Source organism: Andrena cerasifolii, chromosome 4 (assembly GCF_050908995.1).
Source record: "Andrena cerasifolii isolate SP2316 chromosome 4, iyAndCera1_principal, whole genome shotgun sequence".
In the NCBI taxonomy this organism is placed as follows: Eukaryota; Metazoa; Arthropoda; class Insecta; order Hymenoptera; family Andrenidae; genus Andrena; species Andrena cerasifolii.
Genome location: NC_135121.1, coordinates 16,872,919 through 16,899,303, shown reverse-complemented (window position 1 = coordinate 16,899,303; position 26,385 = coordinate 16,872,919). Strand labels below are relative to the sequence as shown.

Sequence of the window (26,385 nt, the reverse complement as noted above, 5' to 3'; positions counted from 1 at the left end):
GAACTTTTTTTCATTCATAAAGATTCTGTTGTTTCTCATCAGTACTTACATAACAAAATTTTAATTTTTTTTTATATTTAACGTAAAATGAACAAGAATATTTGTACGTGTAAATGTACCAATATATAGCCAACCTCACGCGATTCACCTAGCGTCCCAATTTTCATGTCCCAGTACCTAGCCATAGGTTTTATAATCGCGTAAAAATTATTTTAAAAACTGATTCTTTGTCTTAAATGGAAAAATCCGTTAAGGAAAATTAAGAAGTACAGAAATATAAAGTTATTGTATAAATAACCATAATAAACAGATAAGGAAATAAAAGTAAAAATATTTTATTTATCTTACAAGTAATATAATTTTGTTATATATATATATTATTACAATTATATCTTTAGAATTTATTAATTATACTTAATTGTTTTTCTTTTTTTATTATCTTCTTTTTTCGGCTATTAATTTCTTAATTTCATTGTTAAGTTTTTTCTTTTCCTCGGCAATAGCTTTTTTGGCTTCTTTTTCTTCAACTCTTTTTTCTTTGCTTCATCTCTAAATCTTCTTCGTTCTTGTATTTTCATTTGTTTTCTCAGTTTCTCCTGAATTTGAATGTGATGCATCTGCCATTCTTCAGACGTTAATATCGTAGAGATCTTATTTAATTTTCCGGCTTTTTTATTCGGAATTGCATTAGGCCAAATCGAAACACTGTATACTATTAAAAAATACTCCTGATTATACACTAGTACAAGTCTTTGAGTATACTAAATCACGACTTGCCATATACATGGACGCTTGGTTAGCAATTGGGTCAGACACGAATATTATGCACCGATATATAGCCACGTATTTTTTACATAAAATACAATCTAAGTGCGTAATACCGCGTTAATTACTTGCTTTAAATACTCTTAGGATTCCATAAGCTATTCGTTCACATAGCGAAACCCAATATTACACTAATTATTCGCTTAACAAACATCACTTTCTCCTTAGCAAATTCTGAAGAATCTAGCAAAATTCGTCAAACGTCTATCCTGTGAGATTCCAAACAATTTTTTAAGTGTTTTAAACACAACATTTATCAAAATCATTTTTATGGTACGAAGTTTAAGGATTACATAACACAGATTAATCAATATATTGTGCCTGATTGATATACATAGCTTAATAATAATTAATATCTGCAACAGTGGCCATGCATTGCTACGTTTACCTTACGTCGCGCGGCGATAATTTACAGCCGGCCAGGCGAGTTAAGGCCCCCCCAAACCAGCGCGACTATCCGTTACGCGGCGCGAGATTCGCGTTGGTTTGGAGGAGCCTTTACGCCGGCCGCTTCTCGCCGGCGCGGCGCGCGAATATCGGCCGAGATATACGGCACGGCCGACCGCGATAAATACACATTCCTGCAGGATTTAACGTCCAGTTGCCGGGGAAATAACGAGGGCAACGAAACGTTTTCGGCCAATTTCCTTCTTTAATCGACGATCGAAGTTTTTCTTCCGCTCGCGTGACCGGCTTGCAGATGTTCACGAAGTGGCACGACAGCCCCCGAGGAGGGGAGGGGTTCTCAGGGCGGTCCCTCGCCTCGACGCCTCGAGCATTAACGTTATCCGATGGTATTCGTAATCGGGCTCGGTCGGTCTCGTCCCTCGCCGACGAAAATGAAAAGACGAGGTTGATTCCCGCTGCGAAAGGAGGAGAGTGGAAGACTCGGCACCGCCGCGCAGCCGTTTTAAAGAGGACGGAGCGACGTGAGCCGCGATCTCTCTATCAAACCTACCGATTCCGCGGGACTGCCGCAGCGTCCTTGCCAGTTTCGTGAAAAACTTACCGGCCACCGGAAGACACCCGTGGATCGGCGGAGCCGTGTTTACCGAAACTTAACCAGATGCGGCGCTCGCGGACCGTTGCGGCGGCGATCGAAGCGCCTCTCAACGATACTCCGAACGAAGTTTTCACCGAGAAGCTCGGCTACTTAACGCTCTAGTCGTATTAAGAGCCTAACGACTGCCAGACAGCGTGGATTCTTACCGACTTAGCATCTGGATAATATCCAAGCACCGGACGATCCCTGGCCCCGGGCCAGAGATTGCGAAAAATTCCGGGAAGCAGAATTTTCGTCGATCCCGTCTCGTTTCCTCCGCTGTATCGATGTGCTTGGACGGTAGATGGCCGAGGAGAGAAGGCGAGGTGATCGACGAGGAGGAACGTCGAAGGGACCAAAAATCCTTTAATTCCGTCGGGGCTGAGCGCGCCACCCCGATAATTCCCCTACCATTCCGGCGTCGAGCCCAACCTGGCCGCGTCCCCTCGGCGAGGCGGCGTTCACGGAAGAGGAACGGAGCGGACGTGATTTACGCCGAGACGACGCTGCTCGTGGGTATCAGTCGCAGGGTACATGATCAAAGCGCGACGGTCGAAAGCGCGGATCGAAGCGCTGATTGGGCGGCTACGAGCGGGGTGCCGCGAGATAGCGCTTTTCGGGACGCCTCGATGTCGTGCTCGCCGCTGCTGGCCGCCGTATCGAGGACGTTATCCGTGGACGCGACCGGCGTGCTATGTGTGCCCCCCTCTGTGTACGTGCACGACGGCCAACGAGCCGCGGTGCCGGTGTGCTGGTAGCCTCCACACAGAGGCGGACACTTCTGGCGTGCGTGTTCGCGCGCGCGCGAGCGTTGGTAGAGATGGAACGACCGAGAACGAAGGAAAGGAGGAGGGATGAAGAGCAGCAGGGAGCGAGAGCGACAGCGAGAGTGGACAGAGCGTACCGGGAAGGGAGAGAGAGAGCGAGACAGGGGACGAGGCCTAAATCAGGGGCGATCGCACCGAGCGACGTCGCTATCTCTCTGAATATGCGAACCACTATTTGGCGTCCGCGGCGCGTACGTACCTAGTACCCGGTATTACTAGATACTAGATAGTACCTGGGTCCCGCCGACTGTACAGGGCGAGCCACGTCGCTCGTTCGGCCTGATTATTCCGCTCGCTAATAGAGCCATCTGCGAAGGCCGGTCTTCTTTCTTTCTGTCTCGTCGTGGATTTGCACCCTTAGCCCGGAATTAAACCAGCGCAGACTTGCGAAAGGTTTATCGACCCGGCTGGATTAATCGCCGGCGTCCCTCGCGAGCTATAAGACGATCGGGGGAGGCACACAGCGAGGAGAAGGAGCGGAGGGGAATCCAAGCCGATCGCCTCTCGCGGACACCCTCCAAACGACCGGGGGCAAAAAACAGAGGAAGACAAATTTAGGTCGGTCCGCTAACGAGGAAAATAATCAGGGTGGACAAGCCGCGTGGCTCGCCCTGTACGGCTCCGTGTCCGCGGCGCGCCTCTGTGTGGGTGCCAGGCGGAGCGGTGTCCTACACCAACACGCGTGTCCACCCTGGTTCACACCTACGCGGGTTTACAACGGCCCTGCGAGCCGTATCCACGGCGGCGGCCGCGGGTGCCCAGGCCGTGTACGCGGTGTTCGAAAAGCTGCGGGGAAATGGCGGGAGGGAGGCAGGGAGGGCGGAGCGAAGCCGCGCGGTCGGAAGTAAGGGGTCGGCTTCCGGGGGACCTTTTATCGCGGCGCTCGCGATTAAGCGCGCCCAAAGCCTCGTCGGAGCCCGCTCGGCGAGAATATTTGCCCGTCGCCGGAGGAGAATATCCGACCGGCAAATATCAGGGAATATTTATTTGCCGCGGCTCAAGAGCGACAGATTTATTTATCGGGGGCGGCTCGCGCGTCCGAGAAAAATCGGAATTGCAAACGAGCTGATCGAACCCCGTCGATATTAAAACATTTACGGCTACCCTGGATCGCGGGCAGGAGTACGCACCCCCGACGTGGTTTTCGGATAACTACTCTGATAATTACCTTCAGCCGGGCACCCAGGGTGGGCGTGGGACCCTGGCACCTTCGAAAGAAAGGGTTTTGTAAAGAGAAAAGGAAACTGGATTTTATTATTTAACCCTCATCCCTACATCGTGCCGATTCGACACAGCTTTTCCGTAATGAAACTGTGATTCTTGTAAACATGTGGTATGTCCTGCAAGTGGTTTTTATTTTATGTGGAACGTTGTGAAGAATCTGAGATGTAAATGTGAACTCATCGATTTGAATAAAGAAATATCGAGAAATAACTGTTTACCTTGTCATTTCGGCGATCTTGTACTACTGTGTCGATTTGACACCCAGGGACAGATTCAGCTCGTGAAATGAGGAACGGATGAGGGTTAAATAAATTTTTTATAATCACCTAAATAGTGAATTCTTGTTCTTAATAAGTATTCTTGTTCCTAATGGGATTGTCCCGTGAATAAATGAATAATAAATAAATAATAAATAAATAAAATTCTAGTGAATTTGGGTTAAAAATATTTTCATCCCTTCGAGTAGGCTCCCCTGAAGATTAAATCCTGAGTGCGCCACTGATTACGCCTTAGAGTATAGTAAAAGGTCTGTTGGAGTGGTAAGGGTACGAAGAGTCCTGGGGAGATGTGAATTTAAATTCCTCCGTAGATAAGGGAGAAGTCGGTACACCTGAACGCGCGGCGTGATGAAGCCGCGTGTCACTTATGGGATGACCTAATAGAAAAGGCGCGCGGCGATTCTATTTAATCGCGAACGCGGACGGCTTCGCTCCAATTCGGCCTGGTTATGTATAGACCTCTGGTTGCGTAATCCGCGATATTCGCGGTCCGCGAGGATCGCGATGCGTTGGTGGGGGGCACCGAGCGTTCCGTTAGACCGCGACACGATATCGGGCGCGCGGCTCGATTTATAGGCGTATTTTCCACGCGAGGATGGGTTTGCCCGATGTCCCCGAAATCTCGACTAGTCGCTCGTTACGGGATCCGTTCCGTAGGGGAGAGAGGGTAGGTTTGGGTCGTAGGAGATTTGGGTCAGTTAGTGTATCTCCATCCTTGTTAGGCGTACCGTATTCGCTAGAGGTGGAGAGTCGCAGATTAGATAAGGGAAACAATTATTTTTTTACTTTTTTGTGTATTTTTAGCAAAAACGGTCCATATGCTGAGGAGTTTTGCGAGGACAAAGATATAAAAAAAATCATAAGGGTGGAATCTATAACCTCCTCCTTTTTGAAGTCTGTTAAAAAGCGCATTTTCGTGGTAAAAATCTAGATTCGTAATCGAAGTAAGTCGCTGTTATAAACTTAGGGGAGAGTTGTGCAGCACCGACCAGCGTACAGTACCGATCAAAGCGATTTCTCGCTTCTTCGACCAGATATTAGCACTTTATTTGTATTAACAAATGAAAATCACAATTCTCTGTAACCTATTTCGGGGTCATATTATTTACTCCATTGATCTTGATATTCGGTGGGTTAAAAGTTATTTTATAAAGCTAATCTTTTGTTTCTCATGTGAGTAAATGATTTTGTTGTATTATGTATACTATCTCTAGTCTATTAAGTTTAGTGATGGGACTGATACCGTATCGATACATATCGATACCGTTCTACAAATTTCAATCTGGCATTGATACATATCAAAGTCAAAGGTATCAAAAGGAATCGATGCTACTTTGATACTTACATATGCGAACGTATCGATACCTTTTTGATGCCTACACAAAAATATCGATACCTATTTGATGCCTATACGAGAATATCGATACCAGTTTGGTACCTACGCGTAAATATTGAGATATTTTTGATACCTACACAAAAATATCGATATCTATTTGATATCTACTTGAAAATATGTATATAATACCTGCTTAATGCTTGTACTAAAGTATCGTTTGCGATTTGCAATTTAGGACTTCACGAAAATATTATTTATTACCAATCATGATTTGATAATATAACAATTAAGTAGGAGTAGGAATCAATATCATGAACTCTATAATTGAATCCTATATAATTGAATTTTTATTAGTAAATGATGTACATTATTCCTTAATGCATAGAAATTTGTGCGTTATATAATGTTATTAAGAAAGGGGTAGGTCTTGATAGTGATTCCTACTCCTACTTAATTGTTATATTATCAAATCATGATTGGTAACAAATAATATTTTCGTGAAGTACTAAATTGCAAATCGAAACCGATACTTCCGTACAAGCATGCAGCAGGTATTATATATATATATATATTTTCAAGTAGATATCAAATAGATATCATAACAGGTTTGCCATCTGATCACAGAATTATCGAATAAATAACGATAATTTCGTACAGTATCAAACAAATATCGATAATTTCGTAAGGTATCAAACGAGTATCAATAATTTCGTAACGTATCAAACGAATATCGAAACTTTCGGAAAGTATCTAACGAATATCGATACTTTCGGAATGTATCAAACGAACATCGATACTTTCGGAATGTATCAAACGAATATCGATACTTTCGGAATGTATCATACCAGTTTTGATTCGGTATAGTATTGATATGGCATCGGTTGAAGAGGAATCGGTATCGATAATTGATATATTGATAATTTTTTAGTACTAATTTAATAGTTGGTCGGTACTGGACGACAATTTTTCGTTTCCTAGAAATTACAACTTTTTTACTTTTGCAAATTATCAATTCTTATTATTAAATTTCACAAAAATAATTTCCCTCCTCTTATTAAGTTCCATCTATACTACAAATACGTTTTTGAATTTCTAATTTTTATCGACTCTACCCCAAGATATAACAAAAAAAAAACTTAGAGCGGTCGGTACTGCACGACTCTCCCCTATAGAAAACACGTAGCGCTGGTAGAAATTTTAGTAGACAAACTTATATTCAAGCAACAGTTAGGTCAAATAATTACTCTCAGTAATTTTATAATTTTAAAGATTTCTATGGAATAATGAAATGAAATTGTCAATTGGAGCATCGATGGTAAAACCTTCCTAATTATAACTATTCACATTTAAAGCGCGTTTCTCTTTTATTTTGGTAAATATTAGAGATTAATTGAAATCTGACCCAAACCTACCCACTCTCTCCCCTACCTGTCGCGACGCCGTCCGCGACACGGCAGAACAGGTTTCCAGCGGTTTCTCGATAATCGTTGCTCGCGGTGTCCTTCCGCCCCTCCTCCGGGCACCGTGGATTCCCCGATGTCGGGGCAACCTACGCTCGTGGACGAAGGAGAACTCCGCTTTAATTGGAGTGACGTTGTCATGTAAGCGAGCGCTTCGATCCGGGGAAGTGGAAAATTTATTTCGAGCGAATTCCGCCGATCCTCGTCGCGGTAATCGCGACTATTTACGTAACAGCTGTTCCGAATACTTTCCCCGCGCGCGATAGCCGGGGAGGCAAAGTTCGTAACTTCGTCGGCCAACAGAACGGATTATACCCGCTGATTGTGCGGAGCGAAGAGCGGAAGTACACGGGCACGAGCCCAGTTTTAAACTTCATAGAGGCGCCCGTCCATTCGTTTTCGTGGCCCCCTGACGAAACCCGACCCGCCAAGCGGGGGTGTGGGGCGGCGAGCCTCTCAAGTGCATTACAAAGTAAATCAGCATAACCGCTCAACAAGTTAGGGGCGCGTTAGTCGCGTCTTTAAATCCCTCTCGCTGGCGAATCGTATTACACGGCAACAGGACAACTCTTGTTTCTGTGCAGAGATTAACCCTGGCCACATTATACATTATTACATACATTATGCAGGCATTTGGCGCCTGGGAAACGGCCTATGGTGCAATGGCAGATAGGTGGCGCCGCGAGTTTGGTATATAAGGAGTTCAGAAGAGAGTAATTTCGGGGAGCAGCTTTGGGGGAATCGGCTAACAAGGGAGGATCCCGAACCCGAAGATTCAAAAAATTCTGAAACTTTGTGGATATGTAGGGAATTTCCTCCTGATTACAACGCAATTTTTTTTTTGCTGCCAAACAATCACACCGAGGGGGTGAAATTAACCCCTGAAGATTCGGCTATTTTTCGATTTTATTTTCGAACTCGCAATCTGTAAGATATGGAAAAGAAATTTCAAGACAAAAGTTACTTCTTTTAATTAGATCTATTAAATAGTAAATGTTTCATCAATTGTTTAAACAATTAGAGAAAAGTTATAAACAAAAATATTAATAATGGTTTCTAAAATTCGTTGTTTCACGTGAAATCTGAAGTGGATGTTTAAATAATTATGGAGCATATTTCCGCAATACAACAAAAGTTGAAATCCTATGGAAAAATAATATGGATTAATTAATAGTTTCATAATTATTTAAACATTCAGTTCAGATTTCACGTGAAACCACGAATTTAGGAAACATTATTAATATTTTCGTTTGTAACTTTTTTCTAATTGTTTAAACAATTAATAAAACATTTACCATTTAATAGATCTAATTAAAAGAAGTAACTTTTGTCTTGAAATTTCTTTTCTATCTCTTACAGATTGCGAGATAGAAAATAAAATCGAAAAATAGCCGAATCTTCAGGGGTTAATTTCACCCCCTTAGTGTGACTGAGCAGCAAAAAAAATTGCGTTGTATTCAGGAGAAAATTCTCTACATATCCACAAAGTTTCAGAATTTTTCGAACTTTCGGGTTCGGGATCTTCCCTTGTAAGGCGGCTGACCAGCGCGCAGTGGATCCGAAGATCGTGGATTCGAGTCCCATTACCCGAGTTTCTATTTTTCCGTCCGCTGTAATTATTACACCGCAACAGAACGACGTTCCAGTAGAAGAAGCTTATCCAGAGGATGCGTGAATTCGACTGTGGGTCAACATAGACCCGAGGTTTAACCCTTAACTGGTATCCCGGGTCGCACATGACCCCAAGCACGCAAAGTTCGCTGCAAAATTTTTTATCCAAGTTTGTCAACTGAATTTCTAATTAATTTTATAGTTAATAGTTTAACTTTCTACGTTCCTATTATTTTATACATTACCTAAGAACAAAATATTCACAGAAAATAATCTAGTGTCGACTTTACAAATTTCTGTGTCCTTTTTTATTTGGGGTCTGCCACGACCCCGGTATACCAGTCATGTTTGCCAAAACCAGTATACCAGTTAAGGGTTAATACTCGGGCCCCTTTACTCGGCCACGTAACGAAGGAAGTTTCATCATTTCGAAAGCGGTGTGGCGCTCGAAAAGTCGGACGAAGGCAGTCACGAAAATCCGATAATCAATACCCAGCGGGCGGTTTATCGATCATCGCGGAACGCGCCGTGCCGCGCCGCGTTCTCAAAGGCGCGACGCGCGTCACACGATAATCCCGGGGAAACTGGCTACGCGTCGTAAAAGTGTTTATGAGTCCGGATTAATGTTTGGCGAGCCGTCTACGTAGGGCCCCGGTGGCCCCGTTGGACGATCGTTACCCACACAGCCGCACGGACGTCGGATAGAACGCGCGAGCGCGCCAGCGTTTCACTTGTGGCGAGTAGAGCTCATCGTGCTTTAACGAGGCATACACGTGTTCTGACGTCGCCGCTATAAAGTAAAGTACATACGTATACGGACACGCGTGTCTCCCTCCTTCCATATGTGCGAACACGTGCGCGCGTCCATATACGTGCGAACGCAGCCACGCTGCGAGCCCTAGAGCCGGTTTTCAATGAGCGAGCGCCGGAAGTAGAGGGAGAAACAGCGTTACACGCAGAAAGAGAACGAGAAAGGGTCGGCCGGGTGGTAGCGGGCGGGGAGCGAACGGAGCGAGAAAGAGAGGGAGCGAGGAAGAGGACGGGAGGCAAGAATGGACGAGAGCGGGAGGAATATAAACCCTTATCGAAATCGTGATTCACCCCACATTCTCCGGAGACCCCCTAACCTATTAACATCCATATCACAATAACAGATACACGTGTACGCCGAGCTGTATTCCCACACGGTGCCTCGTCCACGCTTGCACTTCTAATTGCCCGCGATTCCTACGCGCGATGGAAAATACCTGTGACTCGGGGGATCGGGAATAACGAGGAGGGCCGTGATTAAAATTGGGAAATTGAAAACTCTGAAGTGCTTCAAGTTGGTCAGGTGTTTTACGGCGCGAAAAGACGCCAATGCCAGCGAAGGTGTCCGGAGTAATGGTTCGAGGATTTCGGATAGCTCGTGGTGGTTCGTTTCCGTTTGCTGAGTTAAAGGAGGACAGGAAGGGCCGGTGATTAATGGGAGCTATCGTAGAGGTGGGTAATTGGCGATTGAATAGCGAAAAGGAAGCGGCGGAGTGTTATTGTTTGGAGAGTTCTCGTTACCGGCCCGTAAACGACGTTTCAGATTCTTTCTCTAATCCTCGCCGGCCGCGGACGGCTACTTTGGCTCACGGCTGTTCGTTTATGGAGCAAGTTTCCTCCCGTTAAAAGGAACTTTAAGCACTTTCGAGAGAGTGACGGTTAAATAAGGTGGAGGGCCGTTAAGGATCGTCAGGTTGGACCTTATGAAGCACCGTGAATACTTGTGAATGAAATCAACGCTCTGCCCTCTCGCTCTCTCTCCCTACCCTCTCTCTCCTTCCCTGCCGCTGAAAGTGAAAAGGATGCATTGAAACGGGCGGGACGAAGAAAGAAACAGGGGGGGAAGGAAGCGTGCGCGGTTCGCTCGATGACGCAAAGCGTATCTGCTACGTGCCTACTGTTCCACTCCCCCCTCGAGAGCCACGGAAAAGTGAAAACAGAAAGCGCGTTTCAATCCTCGCCACTCGGCCGCCGGAGTAGCAAGGAAAATTCTGGCGCTTCGATCCCGGCGCGTCCGAGCTCGTTAACATATCCCCCGGGGAACATAATCACGCGATGTCTCGTTGTTGCTTTAACTCGTGTTAGCACACGATACACTTCACTCTGACGCGAGCGCTGGTCAGAGCTGTCCGAAGGATATTCTTCCGCGTGGCTGTACGTTTCGTTGGGAATTATACAGGGTATCTGGAGCCGCGATCGCCATCAGCGAGGCTGGATGGCCCTGCGGATCTCGCGCCGGCGGAGAAATGGGAGCCGGTTTTCGGGCGGACACCCAGTGCATCGAGATAGATAGGTAGATAGACGTCCGGATAGATGCATGCCACGGCAGCCTAGCAAGGGATGCCGAGGGGTAGCGCAAAGCGGGCGGGGACGAGGGGGTCGGGTTGGTCGCGGTGAGACGCTAGACGAGGGTGGCACGGGAGGAGGAAGAGGCTAGAGGACGAGGTGGATGAGGATGAGGTGGATGAGGAGGTGGAGTAGAAAGGGGTCGATGGTGGGTGGGTGGGTGGGCGACGGTGGTGGTTCTCTCGCTGATTACGTCGCAGGATGGCCAGGAGAGAGAAACGCCGGAGAGGATGCTGGTACGCCGTCGGTCGCGGTGGTGCGCGGAGGAGGCCGGTTTGCTGGATAGAGGCGAATATATCCGCAATGTCCTACCACCAACCCTATACCCGTACTATCTTCGTCCTCCCGCTGGTCCTCTCTGCCCACCCCCGACCTCCTCCGCTGTTTTCATCCTCCTCTGAGCCGCGGTGGCGCGGCATCGCCGCGTCCTCGTCCCACCTCCGGTGCGCTGGTCTCTACCGTCCGTAACCGACTCCCCCTTTCCCTCAGACGGCAGCAGCCTCCCGGGTGGCAGGGCCCTAAGCTAAACTAAGCTACGCCAGGATAGGATAGCGCGCCAGGGAGGATAGGATGGGATAGGATGGCTGGATGGTGCCCACCTACCCTCGCGCGCACACAACGACCGCGGGACGTCGACGAGGAGAACGACGACGACGTCGACGACGACGACGACGGCGACGACGGCAACGGGGACGACGGCAACGGCGACGCCGACGATCCCTCGTGCAGAAGCTACCCCACACCTCCGCCCCGTGTTTTCTCCGTCTCCTTTCCCTCCATATCCGTCCGGCTATCCTCCTCCTCGCCCCACCCTCCTTTCTCGCTAAAGGTCTGCGCACACATATCCGTTCCGTGTCAGTACCGTGGTCGTAAAAGGTACCGGTTGCTTGTTTTGACGGCCTCTCCGTACCCGTCAGTTCCGGGCCTGAGGATCAGTGTTAAAAAAATATCGTTTGCGTGCTTTACAACGGAGCAGCGCGCACTTGTCCGTGTCAAGGCTGTCAGTAGATGTCAGTGTAGAACCCCTATCCGTTCAGTGAAACTAAAATTTGCTTGCCAACGATATTTGAGTATTTCGACTGACGGAGTACTGAAATCACGGAAAGGTGAAAAGGACGACCTTTTTTCTGACCGTGAAAGGTTCTCGGGTAGAAGCTCTCGCACCACGCGCTTCGGGGGTCCTAGACCCTAGAGTCATAAAGACAAGGACAGCAATAGGCCACTCAGTAATGTAAATGGGAATTTCTATAATTAATATTAGATCTCCGTACGAATGCCACCAATGGATTGCTGGAGTTTTTGCAATGAAAATTATACCGAACATGATATAATTCTGATCGTTATTAATGATTGTAATGAAAAGAGTTTTGTATTTGAATTTTGCGCGGTATAGGTATAGGGTATTATCGGATGCATGAATGCTGGGTGTTAGGGAAATGGAGCTCGATGTGCGTTTCAACAGGACGCGCAAACTTTAGAGCTTTTTCACACGGCGATACAGGTATCGCGATACGCGTTTGATGCAAACCGATTTTCCATTGATCATTATAGCTTCCATAGGAACCGTTCACACGACGATTCTCGTATCGCGATACTGATTTTGTCTACCCCGCAAACGTCGGCCGCACGATACTTTTTGTCTGAAGTCGACAGATGAAACTTGGAAACGAGCGGACTCTTTCACACGACGCGGGGCGAAACACGTATCGCGATACTTAGGTGTCGATCGTTTGTTCGCCAACAAAAAATATCTTCGCGTGCCCCACACATTTTTGGACCAAATATTTTTCTGAAGGAATGAATGAGACTGAAGCGTTATCTATTTGGATTTTACACAAAAGATGTAGTAAAAAACGAGCGAAGAGGAAGCATTGGCTTCATCCCATAAACAGCATTAGACATGAAAAGGGAAGCGTGTGGATGAGATTGTATAGATTAAAATGTACTTTTACTTTAATAATTAGCAGAGGATTGCTGATGTCTAGGAAAACATCCATTTACAGGAAACCAGATGTTTTACTGTGTACCAGCATTGGAGTAAAACTAACTTAAATCTACCTACTTAAGGTATTTTTAAATTTTCATTACAGGTACAGGAAAAAAGTGGAAAAAGCGACCTTCATTATTTTCTTCGCTATTCCGACCAATTGCGATTTTTTTCAAAACGATGAAACACGCCACCTACTTAGGAACCTAATACTTCTACCTTCTAAAAAAAAAATCACGCCGTTTGAACCAATTTTAAAATTGTTATTCTGTTTTGAAGGGTGTACGAGTACTTTTGTCACCTGCTGACTGAAAGAACTGTACAGCAGGCTTGCAGAAACAGCTGAATCGGGACTGACCGAGCCGGAGCAGGGCTTCTACACAGTTGTCAGTGAAATTAGGGACATCGCACGGGCACGGAACGGATACGGAACTGACACGGAACGGATATGTGTGCGCAGACCTTAACCGTCTCTCGCGCCAACGCTCCCGCGTCCCGTTCCATCGTCCCTCGGTCTCGCTTCCTACCAGCCAGTAACACCCACGGACCCCCCGGGGGGTTAGTTAGGGGTGGTATATTGACGGCCGGCGTCGCGAGGACGCCTATACTTAGTGTGCCGGCGAACCGACGCGTTTCCAGCTAGGCGTCCCCCCCGACGTCCCACCCTCGCCTCGCTCTCTCCACCCGTCCGCCACCCTTCACGACCGACCACCCTCCCCCAACCCTCTGCTCGTCGACGACCCATTCTACACCCTCTGCTGCCACCTTCCACGAACCTTCCACCCTCCTCCTCCCGCCCTCTTGGTCGCCCTGGCTCTCTCCTCCCTCGGTCCATCCTTCGTCCACCATCCCTAGGAACCATCGCCGGCGAACCCCCCCACGGTTCCTCGAGCTTCCTCTACCTCAGCCCTACGTGTATCCGTAGGGCCTTCTAGGTGTAAAGGGGCTAGGACGCGTCTCCCGCGAGTGAAAGACCGAACGACTCGACCGGATAGACCATCCTGCAACCTGCTCCGAAATTACCCGCCTGTCTTGGGGAGGAGAAGAAACAAGAGGAGAGGAGAGGCCCCGACGAGAGGAGACTGGACGAGGGAAACGGATAGCGGCGGCCAGGTTGCAACGTGGACGACGAAATCGATGCCTCCGGGCACTGGGAGAGCTTCGTGACGCACCTGATGCGAGAGAACAGGGGGACGAACGACGAAGGGAAACGAGCCTCCGCGAGGGGGAGAAAAAGAGGGAGGCAGGGGTCGATTAGGGAGCGACCGAGCGAAATTATGTATACGTCGAAGATGATGGCGACGATGCACGCGATGAGCTCCCCGAGCGGCAAGGCCCCCGATGGGGGGCGACCGAGGTGGAGGAGCGTTTCTTTGTCGGAAGTCCCCGCCGAAAAATCATCGGCCCCTCTTCGCGGCCGTCGGAGACCAGGGTCGAGAAACTCGCGGCCTTGATTGCCGCTAATTGTCCTTAAGCGAACAGTTTCAGTGTCGTAAATCGATACCTACCGTTTGACAGCCAGCTATTTTGTTGCAAATGCGAAATTTAAGAATCAGCTCGGTCAACGGCAACGAAATGTAATAAATTTTAATGCCTTGATTTGCTTTTTTTATGTTTCAGATACAGTCGGGGACAAAAGTAAGGGGACAGCTAGTGGAAATGTTTATCAATGAAATTTAGTCAAAGTAGTACCATTGTTATAAACTTACATTTATGTATTATATATACATTACTTACAATTAGTCAATAATTGAATATAAGAAAAAAAATGTAATAAATTTTAATGCCTTGATTTGTTTCTTTTATGTTTCAGATACATATATATATACACATTATTTAGTCAATAATTTAAATTAATATTTGCATTTCTGTAGAAGTAAATTTTGTATAATGAATAGGTCAGCAAATTGCAGAGGGACAAAAGAAAGTGGACACATAAGAAAATACTTAATAAATAAAATACATAATAAAATTAATACTTGGTATTGCCGATTTTTCTTTGAATTACTGCTTACAAACGTCGTGGAATACTGTTTATTAAATATTCAATATAATTTTTACTAACATTTTGGATTGCTGAATGCAAACTTTTGAAGAAATCGATCTTATTATTTCGCTTATCCAATAGAACTTTCGTGTGCAGTAAACTCCATAAGTTCTCTATAGGATTCAAATTGGGGCTCCGTGTCGCCCATTCAAGCAATTTAATATTGGGATCCTCAAAAATTTCTCACTTTTCGTGGCAGTGCGTTTGGGACCATTGTCCTGTTGGACATCAAATCCTTCGTGGAGGCCCATTTTTAATACTGCCTCTTCTAAATTTTCGTTTAGTGTATCAATAAACTTATCTGCATTCGCGATTCCGTCAATTTGTGCTAACGTACCAAGCCCATGCCAAGAAATGCACCCCCACATCGTCAATGATCCGTTGCGAAATTAACCCGATAGCTTTAGTTTTTGCTAAAAAATATGAGAATGTGCCACAATCAATCTGCAAAAATATAATATGAAGTAATGAAAGTAATTTTGAGTTGCGGCAACTAAAAATTAAGCCGCAAGTCTGGAGGAAAATAAATGAAACGTATAGTAAACCGTTTATTACATCAACGGATTAATTTGATGACTTATCACTGATGATGTGGGGGTGTTTTTGGCATGGGATTGGAATGTTAGCACAATTTGACGGAATCACAAATACAGATAAGTATTTAGATACACTAAATGAAAATTTAGAAGGAGCAGTATTGAAAATGAGTCGCGATGAAGGATTTGTTTCCCAACAGGACAATGTCCCCAAACACACTGTCACGAAAAGTGAGAAATTTTTCGGGGATTCCAATATTAAATTGCTTGAATGACCGACTTGAATCCTATAGCGAACTTATGGAGTTTACTGCACGCGAAAGTTCCACTGGATAAGCGAAATAATACGATCGATTTCTTCAAAAGTTTACAGTCAGCATTCCAACATATTAGTAAAGATTATATTGAAAATTTAATAAACAGTAATCTACGCCGTTTGGAAGCAATAATTCAAGCAAAAACCGGCAATACCAAGTATTAATTTTATTATGTATTTTATTTATTACGTATTTTATTATATGTCCACTTACTTTTGTCCCTCTGCAAATTGCTGACCTATTCATTATACGCAATTTACTTCTACAGAAATGTAAATATTAATTTCAATGATTAACTAAATAATGTATGTATCATAAGCATATATAATACATAAATGTAAGTTTGTAACAATAGTACTAGTTTGACTAAACTTCATTGATAACCATATCCACTAGCTGTCCCCTTACTTTTGTCCCCGACTGTAAGCACAGAAGGCGGAATTCGTGGCACCGCAATTCTACTCACTCCGCGAGGGTGCCTTTTTAAATTAAAAATTCTATTAACATCTTCAAACAGTGATCTTTCATTTGCAACAAACAACTTTTCAGTTTCAGATAGAAAAAAAATTAATAAAGACTGCTTAATTTTCCGTGCAAAAAAAACTACTACACCCCTTAAAGCTATCTTTACAATTACAGAATCTACTACGTACACATTACACTTAAAAAATTTCGCGATTCCGGGTCACCCGCCACCTCCGTCAAGACCCCGAGCCCCGAGTCGAGCGCGCAAACATTCGGATTGTCTGCCCGCCCGCGAGCACGATATATAATACACGGAGGATCGTTTTCAACGAGCGAAGCGTTCCTTACCGACGTCCTCGAGAGTTAGTCACCTCGAGCACCCTTAATTCGATTACTCGTCGATCCTGCGAACGCTCGCTCCTTCCTTGGTCGTCTCCACCCCTCTCTCCTGCGCATCCACCCCCCTCCCCCCCTCCCCCCCTCCCCCCACCCCTTTAACTGCCTTTCTATGTACCAAATCGAACGGGCGCCATCAATTTCAGGTAAGTGCACCGGTGGAAGGCATTCCGCGCCACTGATTTCACAATAAACCTCTTTGTTTCGTCCATCCCCCGTGTTGCATCGGTAATCGTTATCAGTAAGGGGGCAGCGCGCCAGTTCTTTATCCGGTAAACTTCGCCCGGGTCTGCGAGATTATTGCGCGCCCCGGGGTACAGGTGTAACTGCGCCGTCCATGAGTTCGGATAATTACGCGACGTGGCAAGTTCAGCGCACTCCGCTAGTGGCGACTAACACTGTAGCAAGTACCGAATGTCGGGAGAAGTTCCTCGGCTCCCCGACCTTCTTCTTCTCCGGGCTCGGGGTCAATCGTTCCTCGCAAGGTCGCGACCCGAACCACCGCTTTTTCGATAAAACCGAGCTCAATGGAGAGCCTCGAACTCTTAAATCCCGAACCATTAACCGTCGCGTTAATCGCTGAACGACTCAAGCGCCCGCCAGGAAGGGAGTACCGACTGTCGATGACCGTGGAAATTTCGAAGGAGAGAAGAGAAAGAACCGGCTCGAGACACGAGGAACGGAAGGCGCGCGAGTGCCCCGCGATAAAAGTTTTTACGCTCACGACTTCGTTCCTCGAGCGGATTAAAGAGTTCGGGAAGGAGTTCGGAATCGCCGTCGAAACGGTTCACTGGGATGGTTCTGGCTCGTATGGTGGGGCACGGTCGGGTGGCCGTGCACCCGGGTTTATGGGAGTAACGTCACCGACGCCTCGTTAAGCGCGTAGCCGTGGCAGCGTGACGTCACAGAGCGCCGCCCTCCGCGATGCGTGAGCGCTGCGACGCGCGCGCCGCGCACGGACAGCACCCGTAAGCGTCAACTTTACGCCGTCGATTTCAAGCTGGCAAACGCGTGTCTTGCGGGAGTCGACGGCCCCGCTCTGCTCGGCGATCGCCCGAAAGAAATTTCACGACGTACGCCCCAGCCTTCATTGATCTTCGCGTCCCTCGAAACGCGCGAGGATATGCGGGGCACGAGGGAACGGCGCTTTGGAAGACGCGAGTTCTCACTGGAGTTCCGCAAACTCGATGGCGATCGAGTTGCGCCTGGCCGTTTACTGTTTGCGACTTTTACGATTCGACTCGGACGCGATAATTCTCCGATGCAAATGCGGCGGGGAAAGGCCGAGGACATGAGAACTCGTCGAAGCGTACACGGTGTCCTATTTCAGTGTTTTGTGCACTGCTCAATGGGATTACTAGAAACTGAATGAGAGGTGGCATTACGCTCCGTACGACTCGCTCGGGGAAGCTGGGCTCCTTATTTTCCCGCGTGTTTCTTTTTTCCTCTTCGCAGCGTCCTTGTGCCGGCGCTCGAAACTTGTTTACCTTCACGGCTGGATGATTTGCCCCACTTCCGTATTTCGCTTCCACTGGTACACGTGCGCGCGTGGTCAGCGGAATAGAGACGGCGAAACGCTCGGAGTCGGTCTGCCGTTAACGTAAACAAGTCGCGAGCTTCGGGAACTAAGTATCGGCTCGAAAAGAAGCGTGGGAAAATAAATCTGCTGAAGTCTGGGCTCGTATGCAGCGGGTATCTCACCTCTCACTCGCTTCTTAGTCCAGTGAAATCAGGATCCGTCTTCGGAATAAATCCCACCGAGCTGGATTTTGGTATGGGCCTTTGTTTGGTCGTTTTAAACAATATGTTGGAAGAAACTGTTTTTTCGCGAATATCTCGTTATCTAGCAGTTTCGCGACAAAAACAGTTATTACACAATTTATAGCTTAGGAAATTCTCTACAAAAAAGGTCCTATGAGTTTTTTTCGTAGGAGTAACCATTTTCATGTATGTCGGGTTACCAAGTTTCAACCCCCATACATTTGACAAGGGAAGATCCCGAATTCTGAAATTCACAGAATTATGAAACTCTGTAAATATGTAGGGGAAGTACAACTTGAGTACAACGTAATTTCGTTTGCTGTTCAAATTCGCTTTAAGAAGGTGCAATTGACCCCTGAATTTTTTTTATTTTGTATTATTATTCGCGAACTGGTAATTTATAGTTCTTACAGTTCTTACGGTTCGCAAGTTATAACAAAAATAAAAAAAAAACTGATTTTCAGGGGTCAATTTCACCACCTTACAGTGAATTTGGGCAGCAATTTTATAATTTTTTAAATTTACAAGGTGAGGATCTTCGCTTGTGAGAAATAATACACTAATTTCCACACCACCTCGGAGGTAGAGTACCGTCGTGCTGACGTTCTCATTACTCCTACAAAAAAACCCATACCACCTTTTTTATAGAGAATTTCCTAGGCTATAAATTGTATAATAACTATTTTTGTCGCAAAACTGCTAGATAACGAGATATTCGCGAAAAACAATTATTTTTGCAACCCTCTATAAAATGTTTAGCGGCGGTCAGATCGATGGGGTCTTTTGGCATATTGTTTAAAACGACCAACTAAATGCCCATACCAAAATTTAGCTTGGTGTGAATTATTACGTAGATTGGGCAAATTTGCGTCATTTCACTGGACTATCTCCCGAATTCCATCGACGAATGAACGAAGATTTAAAGTGGGGGAGCTGTGGACAGCCTCTGTCGACGAGTCTTACTGCCTCGATCTATATAGCTAGCGAATTCACGATCTTCATCGGCTTGTAGTGACTAATTTACTCATATGCGTATGCTTAATCAACACTGCGCAATAATTGCTAACCTTTTGCCGCGACGATACCAAGATCGATCCAGTTTGTGGACCACCTACCGCGTCTCCTAACGATTTTTCGTTCGGCGACGAAGGTTGTACATAAAAATGCGCGAGGATTTGTAGTAACGAACATCAGTAAACGCCAAACATGTAAGTCTATGGGAGCGAGTGGGATTCGACTCGAATCGAGGAACGTCCCCACAGCATGGTCGATATTCTACTATTTCCCCGCGTTATAATCCGCGTCTGTCTCGCTCCGCACAACCAAACACTTGCACGCCCGAGTGAAATTGAATGCGCGCAAAAGCGTTAATGCAATTACGCAATAACGGGACAAGATTATCGTATCGTCGTGTCGCGGCGAACGTCGATCCAGTCGCTTAACAAGGTTATGTTCTCGTTAAGCGTCTCTGCGGCGCAACTTTCGCGAAACTTGAGAGACCCGGCGATTCGGTCCCCCCTCTGCCCCCACCGCGCCGTCGTTGTCGTGTCGCGCGTCGTTACGTACAGAACGAGGGCCGGCCAGCGGAGAAAAAAGAACGAGAAAGAGTGGTACGGAGTAGGGAATTGAACGCGAGTCGTTAAGCGGCGGGATGCGTGCGCGATAATTGCCGCTCGGTGTTTGTCATCACGTTTGAGGTTAACGATGTCACTTTCTCGGTCGCTGGAACGAAGGTTAAACGAGACAACGGCGGTGGGGAGGGACAGATAAAGCGAGGCTTTATCATAAGTACGGCGAAACGGCAGCGACGTTACGTGCCGGTTAACTCGGCTATCGGGAGATTAAAACGTATACGAATTCGCGCACCGAAGAACGGCGACGTCCCGTACGATTTAAAGCGGGCGACCGTGCGACGATCGATCACTTTTGGCGCATTCGCAATTACTTATCGCCGGGCGACGGTAAATAACGGCTCCCTAGATACGCGACGCGATTATTCTCCATCGACGGCTTTTGTTTCACGCGACTGATATCTCCGTTTCTTTTGTCCCTGTCCTTCCTTCCCGGCGAGGATGCGATTCGGTCCGCAAAACAGGGAGAGTCGCGAGCGCCGGGCTGGACGCGATCGGTAAGTCGGGTCGATAAATCAGCGCTGCGAGCCAGGCTGACGAATCTGGAAGTTTCCGTGGACGGACACGGGGAGTGACGCGAGCGCGGTGATCGCGGGGAATTGCAACGGTTTTCTGATACATACGCTGTGATCGATCGCGAGGAAGTGGTGGGATAAAGCGGCACACGTGTCGGATCTCACGTACGCGAGGACCGTTTCCGCGCGCGGGATAATGTTTTTTTCCTCGCCGGTCGTGTTTGCCTGGATAAACGGGCAGATCCCCGTCGTGGCCCGCCAACTTCGCAGCGCGTCGCGAACAGACGCCGGAGTTTGCGGCGGCTCGAATTATCGGTCGGCGACAGTGCCGAGTTTGTCGAAAAGCAGGGCCGTACGAACGGGCTGGGCGGCTCGCGTTTCGCTGCTCGCGCGTAAAGGCTCGTGTAGACCGGGCAACGGTCGCCGGCAACTTTGTCGCTGGAGTCGCTGGCGAGTCGGTGGGATAGCCGACTTGTATCCGGCGAGTTTTATCCGGTGACTTGTGTCCGGTGACTTGTGTCTGGCGACTCGTCCTTTAAAGGTTAAGGAGGTACGAATAGACCGGGCTACAGTCGCCGGATACATGTATTCTAGAGATACTGTTGGCCACATGTTCCCGAAAAACTGTATTTAAGTGGACGGTAAGCAACATCGCCCGAGTGTCTAGTGCATGTATACCTGTTTCCCGTCCCGAATGGGAAACATCGTCGACTCTGTGGAAACACACCACACATATATATATACATATATGTATATATTGTTGTATACCAACGTCATTTAAATCTATTTCTGTATATAAAGTATTAGTCAACGCGTTAGTGTTCCAGATAGTAATAGTAAGCATCCTAAATTCTTTCTTCTATGACCTTATCCGTTCCTTATTACTTATCCTTGAACCTTGATCTATATGCCTAATCCCATAACGACCGTTAAACTCAGGACAACCCCCACTTTTCAGCTTACCGAAAACCGTATATATATATATATATATATATGTGCTGGAAGAATTGCGTGTAATATATATATATATATATAAAAGTTAAATGAATTAAGTATAATTGTCAAGGTATCAATTTTTCTAGAACAGATTTTCAAGCCTAAGTGACGCATGAAGTAGAGACGTAAGGTTTTCTGTTTTCAATTAGATGTTTTCAATAATATTTAGGTGACCAATCGTCCTCCTTTAGGGAGGACACTCCTTCTTTTGTAGGTTCCGTTCTTCCTCGAAAACTGTCCTCCTACCTGTCCTACTTTTCGATATTTTAAAACTAATCTGTTAATCTCTGTATTCAGAGATGCCGCGCCGAACTGTTACGCGTCATGTGACGGTACAGTTCGGAAAGACGCGATTATGAAACGCATGCGCAGGGCATAGGAGAGCTTCACGTGTCTCGCACTTGTCTCGCACCATTGCGCACTTCACTTTGTTTACTTTATTTCTATATTATACTTCGTGTTTACTTCTAACGGAAATACGAAATTATTTCTTTCTCAGTGAATATTATACTCAGGTAAGTACAATTCAGGTTTTATTAATTCATTAATTGAATTTTATACAACCCTGTTTAAAACACAAGTGTAAAATAATTTAAATATAGATTTAGTATAGTATTATCGCTTTTGTTATTAAAGTTTTAGTTTTAATTATTAATTTTATTCATTCATAATGTGCTTGCATCGTTCGTGTAGCTATATATTTTATTTTTAATTTTTAATTTCATTTAAGGGATGAAAAAATCAAGAAAGAGGAAATGCCATTTCAACGATCAATTGAAAAAGGAGTTTCCATTCCTCGTATCAAAGAGAGACACCATTGTTTTCTCCAATATTTGCAGAGGAGAATTTTTGTATTGCAGTTGGAGGCAGAGCAGCTATAACGAAACACTTGAACACCAACGCACATAAGCAATCATTAGATACATCAGATGTGCAAAATACTAATCTGATGCATCAAATCATAATGAAACCAAATTGTATCCAATACTATTAAGGTATTATAATGTTACTAAGGGCATTCAAGTAAAAATTTTAAATTTAGAATCCATTGATATTCAAAAGTTAGTTGGCTCGCTCTAACACCTGCTATAGAGCGTGTTTTACAATTATTTGAGCCTCTCCGTTCATATTATTTAAGTTTAAACAAATGTCCAAAAATTCTGGAATCTTTTTTCAATTATGAATTATCGGAGATATTAATGTATTTTGTACATAAACAGGCATTTATTTTCCACAAAACAGAAGTTAGTCTTATTTTGAACGATTTTATCCTTCAATATAAATCACGATTTGAATGAAAAATTTATTCCTTTAATAATAAAAAGAAAATTGTCAAACTTAGAGGAATCAAATCCGGGCATAACGAAAAAGTTTACCAAAGAAGTGCAGAATTTTCACCAAACATGTTTCCAATATGTCGGAGAATGGCCTGAAACAAATATCACAGGAAGCAACAGTTTTCAATGGTGTTTTTTGACTTCATCGCCAGTAAATTGGGCAGATATTGAAAATTGTGTTGAGTTTTTATCGAAAAAAATGCCTGATATTAAAATCGACGACAATTGTCTGTTTGAAGAAATTAGAAGACTGAATGTATATTTAAATTCTGATAAATTAGAACAATGGGAAAATCAACATGTTGAAATTGATAAAAGATGGGTGGAAATATTTAACCATTTAAAAAAAAAAATTCCATATGCAAATTTAGTTACTCTTCTTGAATTTACGTTGTGCTGCCCTGGAATTTTTTCAATTAGTAATGATTTTTGGACAAGTGAGAAATCAAGATTGAATGTTGATACTCTAGCTGCAGCACTTACCATAAAATTCAATACGAAGGATATTTCTTGCTCCGAAATGTCCAATATATTATTAGAAAATGATATATTGACAAAAAATATTCATTCATTGGTAAAATACTCGTTTAATTAAATAATTAAAAGGGATGTAAGCATAATTAATATATTTTTCTTTGAATTAATAAAATGTTTCATTTATTAACGTTGTACTTTTTTCTGAATTTTTTTCGTCCTCCTTTTCATTGTAAAAAAATTGGTCACCTGAATAATACCGCCTCTTGCCGCGGGACCCGGAAACTTTAAGGGCGGCTCTGCCAAACGTTCTTGGCCATAAGGTGCCGGACACAAGTCGCCGGATACCAGCCGCTCGGTACAAGTCGCTCGAGAAAAGTCGATGCATCCCAGCGAGTCGCTGGCGACAAAGTTGCCAGCGATTGTTGCCCGCTCTATACGAGCCTTAACGGGCTCTAACGAGCACGTGCGATCGCGCGCGCGCGCGCGCGCGCCACCATAGGCGGCGTAGGTGCGCGCGAACGAAAAACCACGCGGAGCTCGTTGGAGCGTGCAGAGGAACCGTTCTCTTCTTCCAGCTTGTAATTTTCTCCCCGCGCGAAGGAGCGCTGCTTCCTCGTAAATTTATAAACACCTACCTGGCGCGGCGAATAAATCGGTGACGGTTGATTTATCACCGTAACCGCGGCAATTATAATCTATTTAGGGGATTACGATGTAACGAGTGCGAACATCGCCTGTTAATGAGCATTCGATGGGCATGATTTACCGCGATGCTGCGGCTGTCTACAGCAGTGGCGTCCGAGCGTGTGTTCTTAAGGGATGTTGCATACCTCGGGTCGATAAATCCATGTGCCCACCTATCCGTTCACTTATCCCTGCGCCTAATAAGACAAAACAGTGTCCGCGTTCCAGAATCCTAGATCCCCGTGCAAACAGCCGCGGACCGTCGAGGCGACCATGGGATCTCCGCCGCTCCCATGGAAACGCTGACGAGGAAAATTCGAGTTAAGGTTCCCGCGGCCGGCGATAGAGGATCCCGTTCCTCTACCTGGAAACTTCGCGAAAACTCTCCGTCTACTCGTTCAAGGTTGCCATAATCCCCCGTTTAACGTTCGTTTCGTTTTCTTGTTCCTCTTTTTTTTCTCTCTCTCTCTCTCTCTCTCTCTTCCACCGAGCCGCCGCCCGGTGCCTTTTTCTTTCTCTAGTCCGTGACCTCGTTCGTTCCCCGACGTAAATCCGTCACAGAGAGCCGCGATGTCCGCGCTTCGTTTGGGGACACCTTTTTTTCTCCCCTCTGGCCCTCGCTCGCTCGCTCCTCGCCTATCCGACCTCTCTCTCTCTCTCTCTTTCTCTCCCTCGTGTCGTCGCCGTTCCCCTCCCCCCCTTCGACGCCCACCGTTCCTCCCACCGCTGTGTCCCTCTCGCGAGAGTGCGTTCGATCGACCTGAATTTTTTTCCTCGCTCGAATCGGGAGCCCTGAGAGCAATTTCTCGACTCGTCGCGGGGTGGTCGTCGCCGAGGAAAACCCCGAGGAAAATCGTCCGATCGATCTGCCTTCGGTCTTCAGGTCCGAAACGAACCGGAGCGTGAGAGAGGGACAGAGACGGGGGGGGGGGAGGGATACAGTAGTGGCGCGAGCGAGAGAGAGATCGAGATCGAGAGAGAGAGAGAGAGAGGGCTAGGTGCCAAGGGAGAGTATACGAGCGCGTAAGAGAGGGATAGAGAAAGGGAGAGAGAGAGAGAGAGAGAGAGAGAGAGTGATCGCTGGTACTTGCCGGGCGGTCGGTGGGAGGGGTTCGAGGAAGCGAGGCCGCGAGGTGAGGGTGGGCGGGAGGGGGGCAGAGGAAGGCGAGAGAGGCGAACACAAGTATGTGCAACGCGAGCCCCGCGTATATAGCGGTGCCTGCTCCCCTGTGTACGTGCGCGGGTGGGCGACCGTATCCTTAGGGCGCCCTCACATCGCGTGACATTTAAAATGGCCCGTTTCCCGACGTCTGCGGAAATTACCATCGATTCGCGGGAGACGATGAATATCCTCGGCATACGGGGAGGTATCACCTTCGATTTTAAATTCCTTCGACATTCAAAGAAGCCACCGATCGTCCGAGCGATAATGATAAATCTCTTAATCGTTGTAAACGGAGGTAGGGAGTTTGGCGAGAGAGAGTCTCAAGAATTCCGACCGGGAGGTCGTTGAATCGGAGACCGTGGCTCGAGGGTGGTTTTTTAACCGATGAAACGGAAGAAATTTGTGGTGCTGTGTGTGGGAGATCGTGAATTACCGGGATTTCGACGAGTCTCCCGTGAGATACTGGTTTCCGCGGGAGTTTATCGCGCCGCGGTGGACGCGCCTGTGTGAGGCCGCCTTTAAGCCGGTAGGGTGGACAGGATGAGGTACACGTACCACCACACCGAAATCTTACGAGCCTGCCTCTGCTAACTACCTCCTATCTGCCCTGCCCGAGGCCCTGAAAACGTTCTACGTTACGCCTCGCGGGGACCCATTTCGCGCGAGCCTCGTGCACAGGGGCGTGCGTCGATTTTCCGGTACCCTGCGCTTCGATCAAATTTTCGTCCTCCCCGAAACCCGCTCCATGCCCTTCGCAGCCCATTAAAACACCCCTCGCGCCACCTGCCCCAGAAATAATAAATATTCCCCAGCTTCCAGAAACCCGTTTAAACGGCAAAACGAAGCTGAATGGTGGCTTTATCCATTGGAGTTTAGAATCTAGATAAAGATTCGCGTCGCTGTGGATCCGAAAACAGAAGGACCTTGTATATATCGCGTTGCGCTGAATTTTCTAATTCCATCGCTTATAGAGCTGTTCGAGTACTCGAATATTCGAGCAGCTCGAAATGCGATTCGAGCCGAGACTCGGTTTCCGATCCGATCCGAGCGCTCGAAAGAACCGAGCGGCCCGAATGAAGCGAGCAGCTCGAA

General features: G+C 46.4%; 1 protein-coding gene across 3 annotated transcripts in view; it reads right to left on the bottom strand.

Moving 5' to 3' along the window:
• Positions 1-26,385, bottom strand: part of LOC143367938 (dynein regulatory complex subunit 7-like) — a 180,116-nt gene that overhangs the window by 4,007 nt on the left and 149,724 nt on the right. Inside the window, exon 1 of one of the 3 annotated variants that reach the window (XM_076810211.1) lies at positions 24,275-24,296. The exons of 1 other annotated variant lie outside the window; for it this stretch is intronic. The gene's annotated coding sequence lies outside the window, so the exon portion shown is untranslated. Of the gene's footprint in view, positions 1-2,034; positions 2,123-24,274; positions 24,297-26,385 lie in introns of those variants that run through there. One more of the 3 variants, XM_076810210.1, reaches the window with a different exon arrangement.